The sequence below is a fragment of the Lissotriton vulgaris genome, chromosome 10 (assembly GCF_964263255.1).
Source record: "Lissotriton vulgaris chromosome 10, aLisVul1.2, whole genome shotgun sequence".
In the NCBI taxonomy this organism is placed as follows: domain Eukaryota; kingdom Metazoa; phylum Chordata; class Amphibia; order Caudata; family Salamandridae; genus Lissotriton; species Lissotriton vulgaris.
The window spans coordinates 1,085,523,857-1,085,537,061 of record NC_141698.1 but is presented as its reverse complement, the minus strand read 5'-3'; positions in this window follow the sequence as shown (position 1 = coordinate 1,085,537,061).

Sequence of the window (13,205 nt, the reverse complement as noted above, 5' to 3'; positions counted from 1 at the left end):
CTATTGCCAGCACCTCAAACAGACGTAAATCTACAGCAAATACATGGAGCTTAACCACAGCAAGACAGAAATTAGCAAAAAAACAATGGATTTAGGCCCAGATCTCTGTACTTGGGTGAATGTATGACATTGTTCTGCATTCTGTCCATCAACTGTTGTTTTTGCATTTGTCACCCCGAGCTCAGACTTGAGTCCCGTGCTCTCAATGCCCCTGGAATCAAGCTATCCTGGCTGATGAGGGCTAAAAGCCCGAAACCGGTCCTAGGGTGCTTGTTCCCAGTCCAGGGAGGATCTGGCTTGGCAGTTCGGGCTGGACAGTTCCAATGAGGCACAGGGTCTGACTGATTTGCATATGGCCATGTCTGAACTGGGGTGGCAGAGGGGGCTAAAGAATGATGATGGATTAACCCAGATCAGTTGACTGGGGGTGAGTGCTTGCATTGTTCAACCCTCCGTTCATCATCCCCTTTGGTTGTGCTTTATAACAAACAGGGCAATCCCTTACAGACCTTTCAAGAGTCAAGTCAACTCCAGGCCATCAACATTATTTTTTCACTACAGATTTAGTTCTAAACAGCCCAAAATGACCTTCATGACATAAACATATAATCATGTTACGTAAACCACGAGGAGGTATAAATCTGTCACCTCTGAGAAGAGTCCCTTTATCCACAGTTAATTCAGACTTTACTTGTGAAAAGGGTCTAGTCTATCCAAGCTATGTCGTCTTCTAGGTCCAATCCTCAGAATGTACAACCTTACCTTTTGTAACACCTTATCATTCTTGTATTCCATTTCCCATTCATCCTTGTTGGTCGCCGAAGAGACATTACTATGTACCAAAGCTCATTCCACATTTCATCTTCATATTCTTCTGAATGAACAGGCATTGTCAAATGAAAATCAGCTACTACATTATCCTGCCCTGGTTATCAACCATTTTGGACACATAGCATAGAAATTCTTGCAAGTCTAGAAGATGTGTTAAGAGAGTTCTTCATTGTAAAGATGTTGTCCAAAGGTTTACATTCACAATGAATTACAAATGGGTTACACCAGATAAATGATCTAAAATTTTCCAAATCCCACACACAAGATAAGGCCTCTCTCTCACTGATTGGGCACTTCTCTCAACTTGGAGACAGTAACCTTGAATCATAAGCACCCACATGCTTCCTTTATTGTTCACCTGAGTTAAAACTGTTCCCAGACCTTTGTTGCTGGAATCAGTAGCAATTATACTATCAGCATTAGTGTCAAAACCTTTTAGAGAAGTAGCATTAGCAATCACAGTTTTAATGATACAGAAATCCTCCTCACATTCAGCAGACAGTCACACACATTCTTATTTTTGAGCAACTGTCTGATATGTGCGCTTTCTCTGCACAATTTGGAATGTGTTTGGCACAAAATTTAGCAGTGCCCAAAAATTGAACTAATGTCATTGTCATTTGTAGGTGTGGTTGCATTCTCATTCGCAGTCACCAGTGTGAATTTAGGTCTAACCCCATGCTCATCAATGTTGTGACCAAGGTAGGTTACATTACCCTCTGCAAATTTACATTTAGAAAACACCACTGCAGATAGTTTCTCCTCCTAAATCTTTGAAGTTTTTATCAATCCGGAATCATGCTCAGTTTTGATTGCCAAAAAAAGAGTAAATCTCGACCAACACCCCAAATGCCAATACTAATACACTTTCACACATTCGCTTCAATTCGTGACCACACACCTTAATTATTGTGATCACCGTTTATTTAGTCAATTTGAAAGGATTTTGGGGAATAATCTGTTAGATGAAATTCCAGACAATTTCAATATTTTTACATATCCAGAACAAACATAATCAAAAAACGATAAAGAACAGTTTTTTGGATGTGTATAATCAATACAATCCATATACAACAAAAAATACAATTGGACAATGCAACACAAAAAATTACAATCTAATTTATTGAGCCCAAGTTCTAACTTTTTAAAGGCCCTTAAGGAGCTGGCTGTATTTTCTTAAATTTTAACTAAGTAGGCCATGACCAAACAGTGCCTATACAGAACTCAGGGATAATTTATTCCTCCTATACAAATGAAAATTCTTGTGACACTAAGCTCCAGTAGTACTTATTTAAAATGCACTTGTTTGGCGATACAATGTAGTGGTGTTTCAGTGTAGAACAAAGACACCACTACGAACTCTTCTGGCAGGGAAAGATTTTAAGAAAGTCCATTCCAAAGGTCATTTCAGATTGGTTCCAACCCGCTGTGGATTCTTTTATGGAAGAAAAGACTGAGAAAATATGAACCCTGGCTGATTCATGGGTTAAGGACTACATAGAATAACGTTCTGCCCTGCTGTGCAAGTTGATATTTAAAAAGGCTAATCATAAGGGTGCTCAAATGTACTGAGGAGAACCCCTAAAAAAAAAAAAGGGTTTGAAACGCATCGACAGTTGTTTCACCAAATAAGTGCACTTTAAATAAGTACTTGATTATGCACATCAACAAACAGTTATGTTTTTTTGATTATGTTTGTTCTGTATATGTAAAAGCATTGAAATTGCTTACAGATTATTCCCAAAAATCCTTTCAAAATTGATTAAATAAACGGTGATCACAATAATGTAGTTGTGTGATCATGAATTGAACTGAATGTGTGAAAGTGTGTCAGTCCTGACATTTGTGGTGTTGTTTGAGATTTGAGTGGGCCTAGCCTTACTGACTATTGGCCCAACCCTGTATAGTTTATACAAAGTGTAAAACAACATCCTGCAAAAGGTTATGTCAGCCTCTTTGCTGAATAGATGAAACATAAGAGGCTGAAAAGCAGCTGCTGCCAATTCCAGTCCAAACAGCATCCCTTTGAATTGAAAACAACTGAAAGGAGTGATAAAGTATGTCAGTTTCAATGATTCAGGAAATACAGAAATCTGAGAAGGTGAGTGGGTTAAAACCACATTGTGCCCTAGAGACAAGTTTCTATTTCATTTATCTTAGGCAGAATAAACCTGTCAATAAATGTTATTGTTTAAATGGTGTTATTTAACACACAACTTGATCTATCCATTGCTGCATTGTGCTGGACCAGAGAAGAAATCCAATTTGAAGGCTCAATAGGTTCAATAACCAGTGAAGCTACCATCTTTTCAAGCTCCTTTGACACCTCATCTCTAATCATGATGGGAGTGGTACGGACTGTGTGTGCCTTGGGAATAGCATCCTCTTTAAGGGTTATTTTGTGTTCAAAACCCTTTAGATTGCCTAACGTGTTGCAAAACACAGTAAGTAGTTGTTAAACAGTTTGTTGCCAACAGCTGTCCCCTTTTCAACTACCAAAACTGTCTCAATACTGTTGGCATATAGAACAATATGTAACTTCTTTTAATCAAACCACCCCAACACTAGTAATCCCTTCTTTGACATATATAATTTTCCTCAGGCTTGCCTCTTTTTTAACTGAAAGGAAAACCATCTAAAACCTAACTTGTCAATTCTCTCTCACTATACCTTCAGGATCTATGCCAGGTTCTATCAATGTATTACCATATTTCTCTACAAAAGATGACTTCCACATTTCTTCATAAAGATAGTGTATGGCAAACTAGTGTCTGCAAAAATCTTGATTTGCCCACCACTGACGGTCATCTAACATTCATGCTGGGTCTTACACATAAGATAATTAATGTTCAAAACAAGGTTATTATGAACATTCATCACCAAATTGTTTTCAGTTACTTGATACTTTAAGTCATTTTCCGAATCCTTATCACCAACATCTATCCTGTCATTATTCACACATTTCACATGTACATTCCTTTTCCTGCAAACTTTATGAGATGTCCACTGAGCCCACAACTACTGAATTTTTGTTTAGCTGCAGGACAACTTTTACTACATGCTTACTGATTCTTGTTGTCACACCAGCAAAACCAAGATTGCTCCTTCAACTTCGGTTTATCTTTGCAAAATGTGGGAATTTTACTAATATCAACACCGTATTTGACCTTCCCCACTAATTAAGTGTCTTTAACATCCTGTTTAGGGCTACAGCACATCTTCTGAATTTTCTGCCTTATGCACTATGGCAAGAACATCTTCTAAGGCAGAATCCCCATTGACCCAAAGGCTTTTCTGAACAACAGGACTACTAGCATGTATGACCACTTGATCCCTGATCCCATCATCAAGTAGATCCGCAAATTTGCAATTTGAGGCCACCTCTTACCTCAGCAACATACACAGCCACCAATTCAGAATTACCTTGCTTTATCTGGAAAAAACAAATGAAACCTAGTAATACCAATACAACCCTAATGCAAAATAAGGATCAAGATCTACTATTGCTGAGTTGAAAACATTAGTATCACCCGTAACAGGTGCTCTGGGCACCTGATTGTACTCTTTTAATCCATTTTAATGTGAGCTCTGAACCTAATGGCCAGAAGGCCTGCGAAAGACTGTTGTTAAAACTTTGTGTGCTCATGCTGCTATATAATAAAGTTGTCCAGTTGTTTAATACCAATACCAATACCAATACCAATGCCAATGCCAAATTAGTCTCATTGTTGCGGTTGCTATGTGAGAGATTCCAATTCCACCACAGTGAGATGAATGAATGAATAAGATGTCAGAATCTCGATGGTCGCTGTGTGAGCAATCAAGAGCATAATTCAAATGTGAGGCTGATACTGATGCCAAATTCAAAATGGCCGACTTGCAAGGTCATGTTGCGTGACCGCGGATGGTGACGTCAATGACACAATGAGCTAAGTGTCAGGCACCAACTTGCAGGAGAAAAGGTTGCTTGCAAGGCTTGAATAAAACAACAAGATTCGCATTCTAAAAGCAGCTGAGTAAACGCTTACAGTTTTTTTGGTCCAGCTGTTGTGTCTGATGTTACAATTCCTTCAGATGCACCAACATCAATACCTGGTGAGTTTCAGTTGTTCTCTAGAGTGAAGGCAGGTAAAAAAATTCAAATAACGTAACAAACATTGCAATGAGTTCAGAAAGGATTATTATCACCACCATTGTTACGCTGCACTGTAGAACTTCACTGCTGAAGTTAGCACAATCTTCCCTTTGCACGCATAGGATCCTATCCTATGGTATAGTCTTCTCCACTTGTTATGGTAGTAATACTCACATGCAAGAAAAGTTTCAGTGAGTTTATTGTACCTGAGGGCAAACAGCTGCAACACCATCTCAGTCTCCGTCCTCTCCCAAGTCATGCTCTGGATTGTATTATAGACTCAGAACCCGCCGTATCGGGTAGAGTCCGTTACGGAGAGCTCTAAGGCAATTAGAATATTTCGCCCATAGAGGGCAGAATGTTCTAATTTGTAAAACAAAGGTCTCACGGAGCCAGAGGGGTTGAAATCCTCTCGAGCTCCATGAGGTATTGTTCACAGCTGTTGGGAAAAAACATTGGGATGTCGATGCTCTGTGCTTCTACCGGCTATTAGAAGCCCAGAGCACTCCATTGTTTTCAATGGAGCTCTCAACATTGCAATGTTCTAATCCACATTCCAACGTGACATAAGCCCACAACAGACTTGTCCAGCATCTATTTAATATTTGCTTCCCCTCTAAATATTTTCCATCTGTGTGGCTGCAGACCAGACCAGGCCCTCAAGAATGTATTTCTAATTACATAGCTGACATAATGGTATTCAGAGATTTCAACATCACATTGGCAAAGAGGAATAAATGCCTTGTCTTGGCAAACTAATGTGTATTTGTGTGATTAATATGTCTTCTCTTGTATTGAAATGATTAGGGCTGGCTTCAGGGCAGTGTGACAGGCGATGACCTGTGGAGGGGGCGCTGACCTCAGGGAGGGTGATGATTTTAGCAATAACTTATGATTGGAGACATGAAGGGCGCTTTTGCATGGTGGTAGTGAGAGAATCCGAGGAGGCGTTCATGGGGTGAGGGGTGCCAAAAATGATTGTCGCAGCAGGCGCCACCAGTACTGAAGCCCCTGGAAATGATAATCTTTTGCACTGTGGAAATTGCGATCAAATGAGTGAAAGTCCAAGCCAAGTTCAAGCATAATGATTTGTGTTAATGTCACAAGTAAAGTCTTCAGAGTGCAAACATTTCAACATGGATATCAATATATTCAATGAAAAGTTTACAAAAATTATGGGGCATGTTATCAAGGCGGGCGATATGAGATTATCGGCGCTTCTGCGGCCGTTTTCGGCCGAAAAGCATCGATAATTTGATCGCCCTATTAGCAAGCTGTCGCTAACAGCAGTTAGCAACAGCTTGTAGGCCATAACGAGCGGTTTGGGGCCCGCTTTGCATGTCAGCGATATTTATCGCTAATGACATGCAAAGTGGGCGTACCCAACCTGTTAGTGACTGAAAGCTGTCGCTAACATCTCTATCGCCTATTATCAACGCAGGAGTAGCGATAAAAAAAGCGCGAATATCGCCAAGACCTAACGCCTGCTCTGACCACTTCTTAACCTGTACATCCAATGGGAGGTGGATATTCAGGTTAAGACCCTATTGGCGTTAATGCCTGAATATCGCTGGATTGCCAGCGATAGTCACGCATTTTGCCGCTATCGCCGGATATTTTATCGCTTTAGAGATAAACATTGCTAATAGCACGTTATCTCTGTGATAAAATCCGGCGATGCGCAGCGATAAAAAAATATCGCTAAGTGCATTTAGCGATAAATATCGCTAGTTGTTGTTAATATGCCCCTATATTTTTAGAGCTAGAGCAGAAATCTCTTGGCAAGACATTTTCAGAAAGAACCAGTCTTCTGTTTTAAAAAAGCGACTCGAAAATACATAGCGTAAAATTTGAAGAAATTTCACGTAATGCAAAATTCAGGAATGCTGTCAATTTTGCTGGTGTAATTTAAATTTTGCCCAGGGCGAACCTGGAATGCTATAAATAACACTACCCCAGGGGATTTGTTTTGCAGTTTTGTATAAGACACACTTGACACAAAGGTACGTTAATTTTTTAAGGAACAGGAAGATTAACTGATTTGCCCATAATCACTGAAAGTTGGTTCAATGCCAAGACTCGAACCTGATTCCTCAGTTCCAAAGTCGGCAGCTCTTGCCATAGCACCACAATCTCTATTTTGTTAGCATGATCATGAACCAAGGATGTACGTGTTGCAGAATGTTTGTCACTATTACAGATGTCATGCCAGCAAACTACCATGATACTGTCACTGTGGTGCAGTGTTCATCCTTTGATTGGGCGACAGCAGAAGTCTTCATAATGTGGGGTGGGGGCATTTCTGCATTCCTTAGGCAATGAAAATATGTCAGTAAATTCTTGTAAATGAAGTTGGCCTGGAGGTGGGAACTTGTTTATTTGGTCCATTTCCAAATTGTCTTCATTTACATACAGTCCTTAAAGTACATAACAAAGCGTGGGGAGTCAGTCAAGTGTGGTGGTTGGATCAAAGATGTGCATATAAAGAATAAAATACCCTTTAGCTGTTTTGTTGTTTTTTTCACCTCCGTTTAACTGCATATACAATAACGCACACACTTCAAACAAAAACTAAATGCAAAATAATCAGTGTGAAAAGCACTCTTACATTATGAAACCTCAGTTCCTTAATGCAATCACTGCAGATGTCTGTGTGTGTGACCAGAGAGTCACAGAATTGAATCATGGTTGATTCAGTGTGGAATAGTGGCTTTTGTATTTATAGTGCTACAAGGTCCCAGTCTGTAACAGAAAGCACTATGAATATGCCATCATTTTAAAACTGCTTTACACACAGCATGAGACGGCTTCAGCAAAATGATTTAGGCTCAGATTTACAAAGAGTTTGCATCAGGCTCGTGTTTTCTAACTCAAACTGAAGGCAAAGCGCTGTCTTGGTATTTACAATCCCGTGCAGATCGCGAGTTGCGTTGTATTGTAACAAAATGTAATGCAAGGCTGAGCAGCATCTCTCTAGGAAGCAGATTTACTAATGATTTGTGTTACTTTACCTTTGTTATTATTACCTTTGTAATGCAAACCTGCATTAAAGTGTTTCGCTGCTATTTATTATCCAAAGCAATCAGAATTTGCATTGAATATTTTCCCAAAGTAAGGCTACACGCTGACTAAAGTTACTTTGCATCAAGGGGGCAATCAATGTGTAGTGCATGGGCAATTTCATTTAACCACCCTGGGCTTTGATGCAAAACCCTGCCCACTAAAAATGGTGGATGAGGACTTATGCAAAAAATTGGTGCCGTGTTCTTTTTTTCTTTGTTTTTCCCTCTTTTCACGCGTGCTGCATTAAGCAGCATGCATACAAAGAGGCACGTGTCATAAAGCACAGTGTTAGATCCCTCCTTGCACAAAAACCATGCTGACCAAAGTACAGACACCATTGCACTGTGTTGCATGATTTCCTATTAAATCTAGGCCTTACGGCCACATGCATCATTTTTGGTATTTGCGATTCCTAAATTGCGAAAATTAAGCAATCGCAATTTAGAAATCGCAAATACCTATGCATTAAAAATTCACATTTTTATTTGCGATTCCTTATTTTTCCTTATTTGCAATTCCCAATTTTGCGAATCGCAAATAATGAATCCCTTTACATTGATTCCTATGGGCTTAGAGGCCCATAGGAATCAATTGGAAGGCATTCTCAGTTTGCGATTCGCAATTAAGGAATCGCAAAATGGGAATGCAATTTCAAGGGTGCAGGGGGGGTCCAAAGGATCCCCCCCTGCACCCCTGAAATGTACCTGAAAGTGCTTTTTTCACACACACATGCCCAAAGGGCATGTGTGTGTTTAAAATGAAACTTTCAAAAATGCACTTTAGTGCATTTTTGAAAGTTTTCTAAAATTACCATGAAGGTGAACTTCATGGTAATTTACCACTTCTAATTTGCGAATTCGCAATTTTAAAAAAATCATGCATTGCATTTAAGAAATCGCAAAAATGCGATTTCTTAAATGCAATCGCAATTTGAGAAATCACAAAAAAATTGCGATTTCCTAAATTGCGAAAATAGCAAAAAGCTTCATGCATTCTAAAAACGGGATTTGCATTTGTAAACGGCCGAATTTTGCGATTCGCACCGTTTGCGAATGCAAAAACCCTTGATGCATGTGGGCATTAGTGTTTAAGGTAAAACAAGAGCGCTGTAAGTATATAGTTTAGTAATATGTGTTAAATTATATACATAATCCGACTATACCGAATACCAAAGTTTTTATAAGTGTTCATTAAAAGAAATCATTGCAGAACTCAGCTGATAAAACTCTTGCATTACCTCTCAGAAAGAACACAATGAAGCTTCAAGAGACGTCATCAATTAAAGCCAATACCGTCTACCAAGCAGCGGTCACATTTGGTGAATAACCAATTGCACATATGTACATTTCTTGCAGGGAGCAGGCCCCCTTGTGAGAGGCCTGTTTCTTCTTTAGCTCTCTGCCCCCCTAAGCTTCTCAGCTCCAGAGAAAAACCTGCCCTCCCCTTTCTCTTCATGCAAGAAGCACCTCAAGGCCTGCATGAACCGTTTGGGACGGTATGGTTCTTTTTTAACCAAAAGTATGGGAATTGTTATGTAAAGTAAAAAGAAAAACATGGCCTCATGCATCTCCATAGATCCTGCCTGCGTTTACCTTTGTTTACCTGTACATTTTCCTTGCTCACATTAAGGCCCTGTCATCCTTGCTGTGCTGGGCCCAAGCCAAGCAAGAGCAAGATGTGGGTGTGAAGACCCAGTGGACTGGGCAGAGGAGACAGCCTTCAGATGTCACTGGTGCTGCAGGTGCAGTTGTACCAAGGCCTGGGTGTCTGAAGGGCCGACTAACCCAAGTGAGGTATTGTTTTACTATTCTTGCTTGCATTAGGGCCCGGTGCCCCCTTGCAGTGCCACTGTTGCTTTGGGCCAATGAGCAATGGCCCAAGTGAGAGGAATATTGATGCAGAGCAGGAACTTTAGCTTGGGACCTAGGGAAATAGCAGGGAAGGGGGCGGGGCAAGATGGAGGCCCATGTTTTTAACAAAGGGCAGAGGAGAGAGCCCGCTTACAAGGATGCAGCTAGTAGCAGCTAGAAGCAGGTTCTCAAGTGCACGCTAGCATTAGAGCCGAGGAAGGCGCCCTTGCTGTAGGGGAGGGGCACGTGGGAGCTATTTTCTGAGAGACAGAGACCTTGTTTCAAGATTGGAGTGATGGTCAGGCATGGTGGGGAAGGGGTGAAAGAGAGAGATCAGGCAGTTTTCTATGCGTGGCAGCAACTATTATGTTGTATTGGGGCCCAGGAATGTGAGGGGCCCACAAAACCCGCAGTTCTAGGGAGCAGTGTTTGTTGAATAATTTCAGTTTTTGTTTGATGCATTTACTCTTTAATAAGTCTCATATTCAGTGTGGATTATGAGCTACAGAAAAGGAATTACTGAAATAATCTCACGAGAACAGCCCCCTTCCGCCCATCCAACCCTTGCCATGGGGGTTTGGAAGAGGGCCCGACTTCAAAATATTTAGCTTCGGGGGGGGCTCAGAACAAAAAAGTCTGAAGACCTCAAGGTTGCAGGAATTATCTAAATTGAGACTTTAAAAGCATATTGGAAGGTGCAGCCTTTTCGAGGCCAGCACGCCAGGCACGTTAAGCACGTATTTGGGGTGTTTTCAGATTCCCACCATCAGCTCTTAACTGCTCAGCATCAGATTCCAGATGTTCTATTCTCTGACAAACTGCCACATTCCCTTCCTTGATGGCAGCCATTATTTCTGCTCCAGGAGAGCAGCGAGCAGGGTTATCAATCACAAGGTTGCACTGGTAGGGCCGTGAAGGTATGACTGGCATAATGCAGGGAAACATCGCGCCTTAATCTGCCTCGTGCCCTCTAGGCCTCGTTTGGAGCTTGCAGCAAATTAAAGTGCCTGCTCAGGATCAAACAATTATACATTAAAATCAGGAGGCGTGTTCCGGCTCATTGATCTACTCCACGTGCAGAGCAGTGGAACGTGGCCAGGACCTGAAGCCGCGTGCCCCAGCCTGCTTAATATTCATGACCAGTCGGTCTGCAACGTTCCAATTGATGACTGAGTTTGTGGTTTCATGCTACTCCGATCGCGCAGATTTGCACACATGTGCCCACATTCATGCGCTATCTCACTCATGTATGCACTCATACACTGACTCACTCATGCAGTTACGTATGCACTGACTTATGCACTCATTCACTCACGCATGCAGTTGTTTCTGACTAACTCGCTCACGCACTCATGAATCCAGTCACACACTGACTCCCTCATGCAGTCATTCATACACTGCCTTTCGGCCTCATTCCTTCATGCATGCACTCATCTGCACACTAATCCACATATGCAGTTGTGCATACACTCATTCAAGTACTAACTCACTTTTACACTCATGAACACACTCACACACCCACTCACTCGTATTCACATGGACTCTGACTGACTCATACACTCACTGACTCATTAATTCACTCACTCATATATTAATATATGTCTATGGTTCAGCTACATGTGCTATGAGTGGGCAGAACTGCAGAGGGATTACATAGACACGACTTTACATAGCACACTCACTTAGCCGCTCTCAGTGATGCACTACCCATTTACGCTCTCACACACTCAGTCTCATTCTTGCACTTACCCACACCATCAGTCGCACACTTTCTCGCACATGAATTTATTCACTCACTCATTCATTTATTCACTCACTCAGGCAGTCATTCGATCTTGCTCACTAATGGACTCTCACACTCACTCACTATCAGCAGAAATAGAGGGCCTGGCTTTCAAAAAGGTGAGTAGAATCACTGAAAATGAAATGGCGAACATCAGTTTATGTGCTGAATAGAAGCATGTGTGCACTGGAACACTTGATGCCAAGACCTGGTTTGTACATTAGGAATCTCCCTCTGGGTTCAAGTCAACATCTCAGGTGTGACAGTCCTAAGTCCCAAGACCCCGACACTGTGCTGGGAGTCAAGGGGTGCCAAGACCAGTGTTGGTGTGGTGTGGGAGAGGCGTACACCCCTGAGATGCCATCTGCTGGAACGTAATATCCCCTGCTTTGTATAATGGCAGGTCCCCTGCCCTGCGCACCGAGCTGCACACCTGTGACTCCGCCTCTCATATTTTGGTCATGGCACATACTAACCCCGGGGCAGATTTGCAACCCCCCTGCGCCACCAGTACGTCACTTTTTTGCATTTCACTTGTCCATATTTACAAGGAGAGGAAAAGCCACCATGCAGGACTTTTCCTCTCCTTGTAAATTTGGCCTCTTCACATGCAGTACTTCGTGTGGAAGGGGCGTTTCATCTGTGTTGCTGTGGGTCTTCCCCCGCAACACCCATGGAAGAAACACATTTCCAGATTTACGAGCAATCGCAAATCTGAAAATGCGTGTCAATGCTATGCCTCCCCAGGGGAGGCGAAGCAAGGCGCAATGAGGCGAAATCTTTTAATTTCTCCTCGAAAATTTCTGTAGTGATTGTTTTGTGCAGGAATGTGCCCCTTCCTGCACAAAAACAATCTCCCCATGACACAGGCATCCTCGCACCATGGTGCAAGGGTGCCAGCGCCGGCGCATGGCAGCAGTTTGTGCGCCAGCGCAGGGGAGAGCAGAGGAATGCGACATATTATTGTAAATATGTTGCATTCCTGTGCTTCGGATGTGCCGCAGTGTGTCGCAGCCAAAGGGCTTGCTGTGCTGTGCTGCGCTGCGGCACTTCCCTGTAGATCTGCCCCATGTCTGACCTAGTCCAGAACCAGAAGTTTCGCACCGAGCACATCCTCATAGTGGCAGAGGGCTACAGTCCCTGTTACAGGTTTTATGCATGGAGCACGGTGGTGGTGCCATTTGGCACACCGTGTTAGTGATTTAAACTGACAGGCTTTTTACCTGTGAGATATGAATGCATCCTGGGCCATTCATCTAAAGTGTCCCTGCTCAGTGTAAACCTGAAACCTTAACATGATGTCACATGTGTTGTGTTTGTGCATGTATGCTAGATTCTAGAAGCAGTAGTGTGCCATGCAGTGTGTTGTGTGCTTTCACATATGCTAAAAGCAGTAGTGTGCCATGCAGTGTGTTGTGAGTGTTCATGTAAGCTAGAAGCAGTAGTGTGCCATGCAGTGTGTTGTGTGCTTTCACATATGCTAGAAGCAGTAGTGTGCCATGCAGTGTGTTGTGTGCGTTCTTGTAAGCTAGAAGCAGTAGTG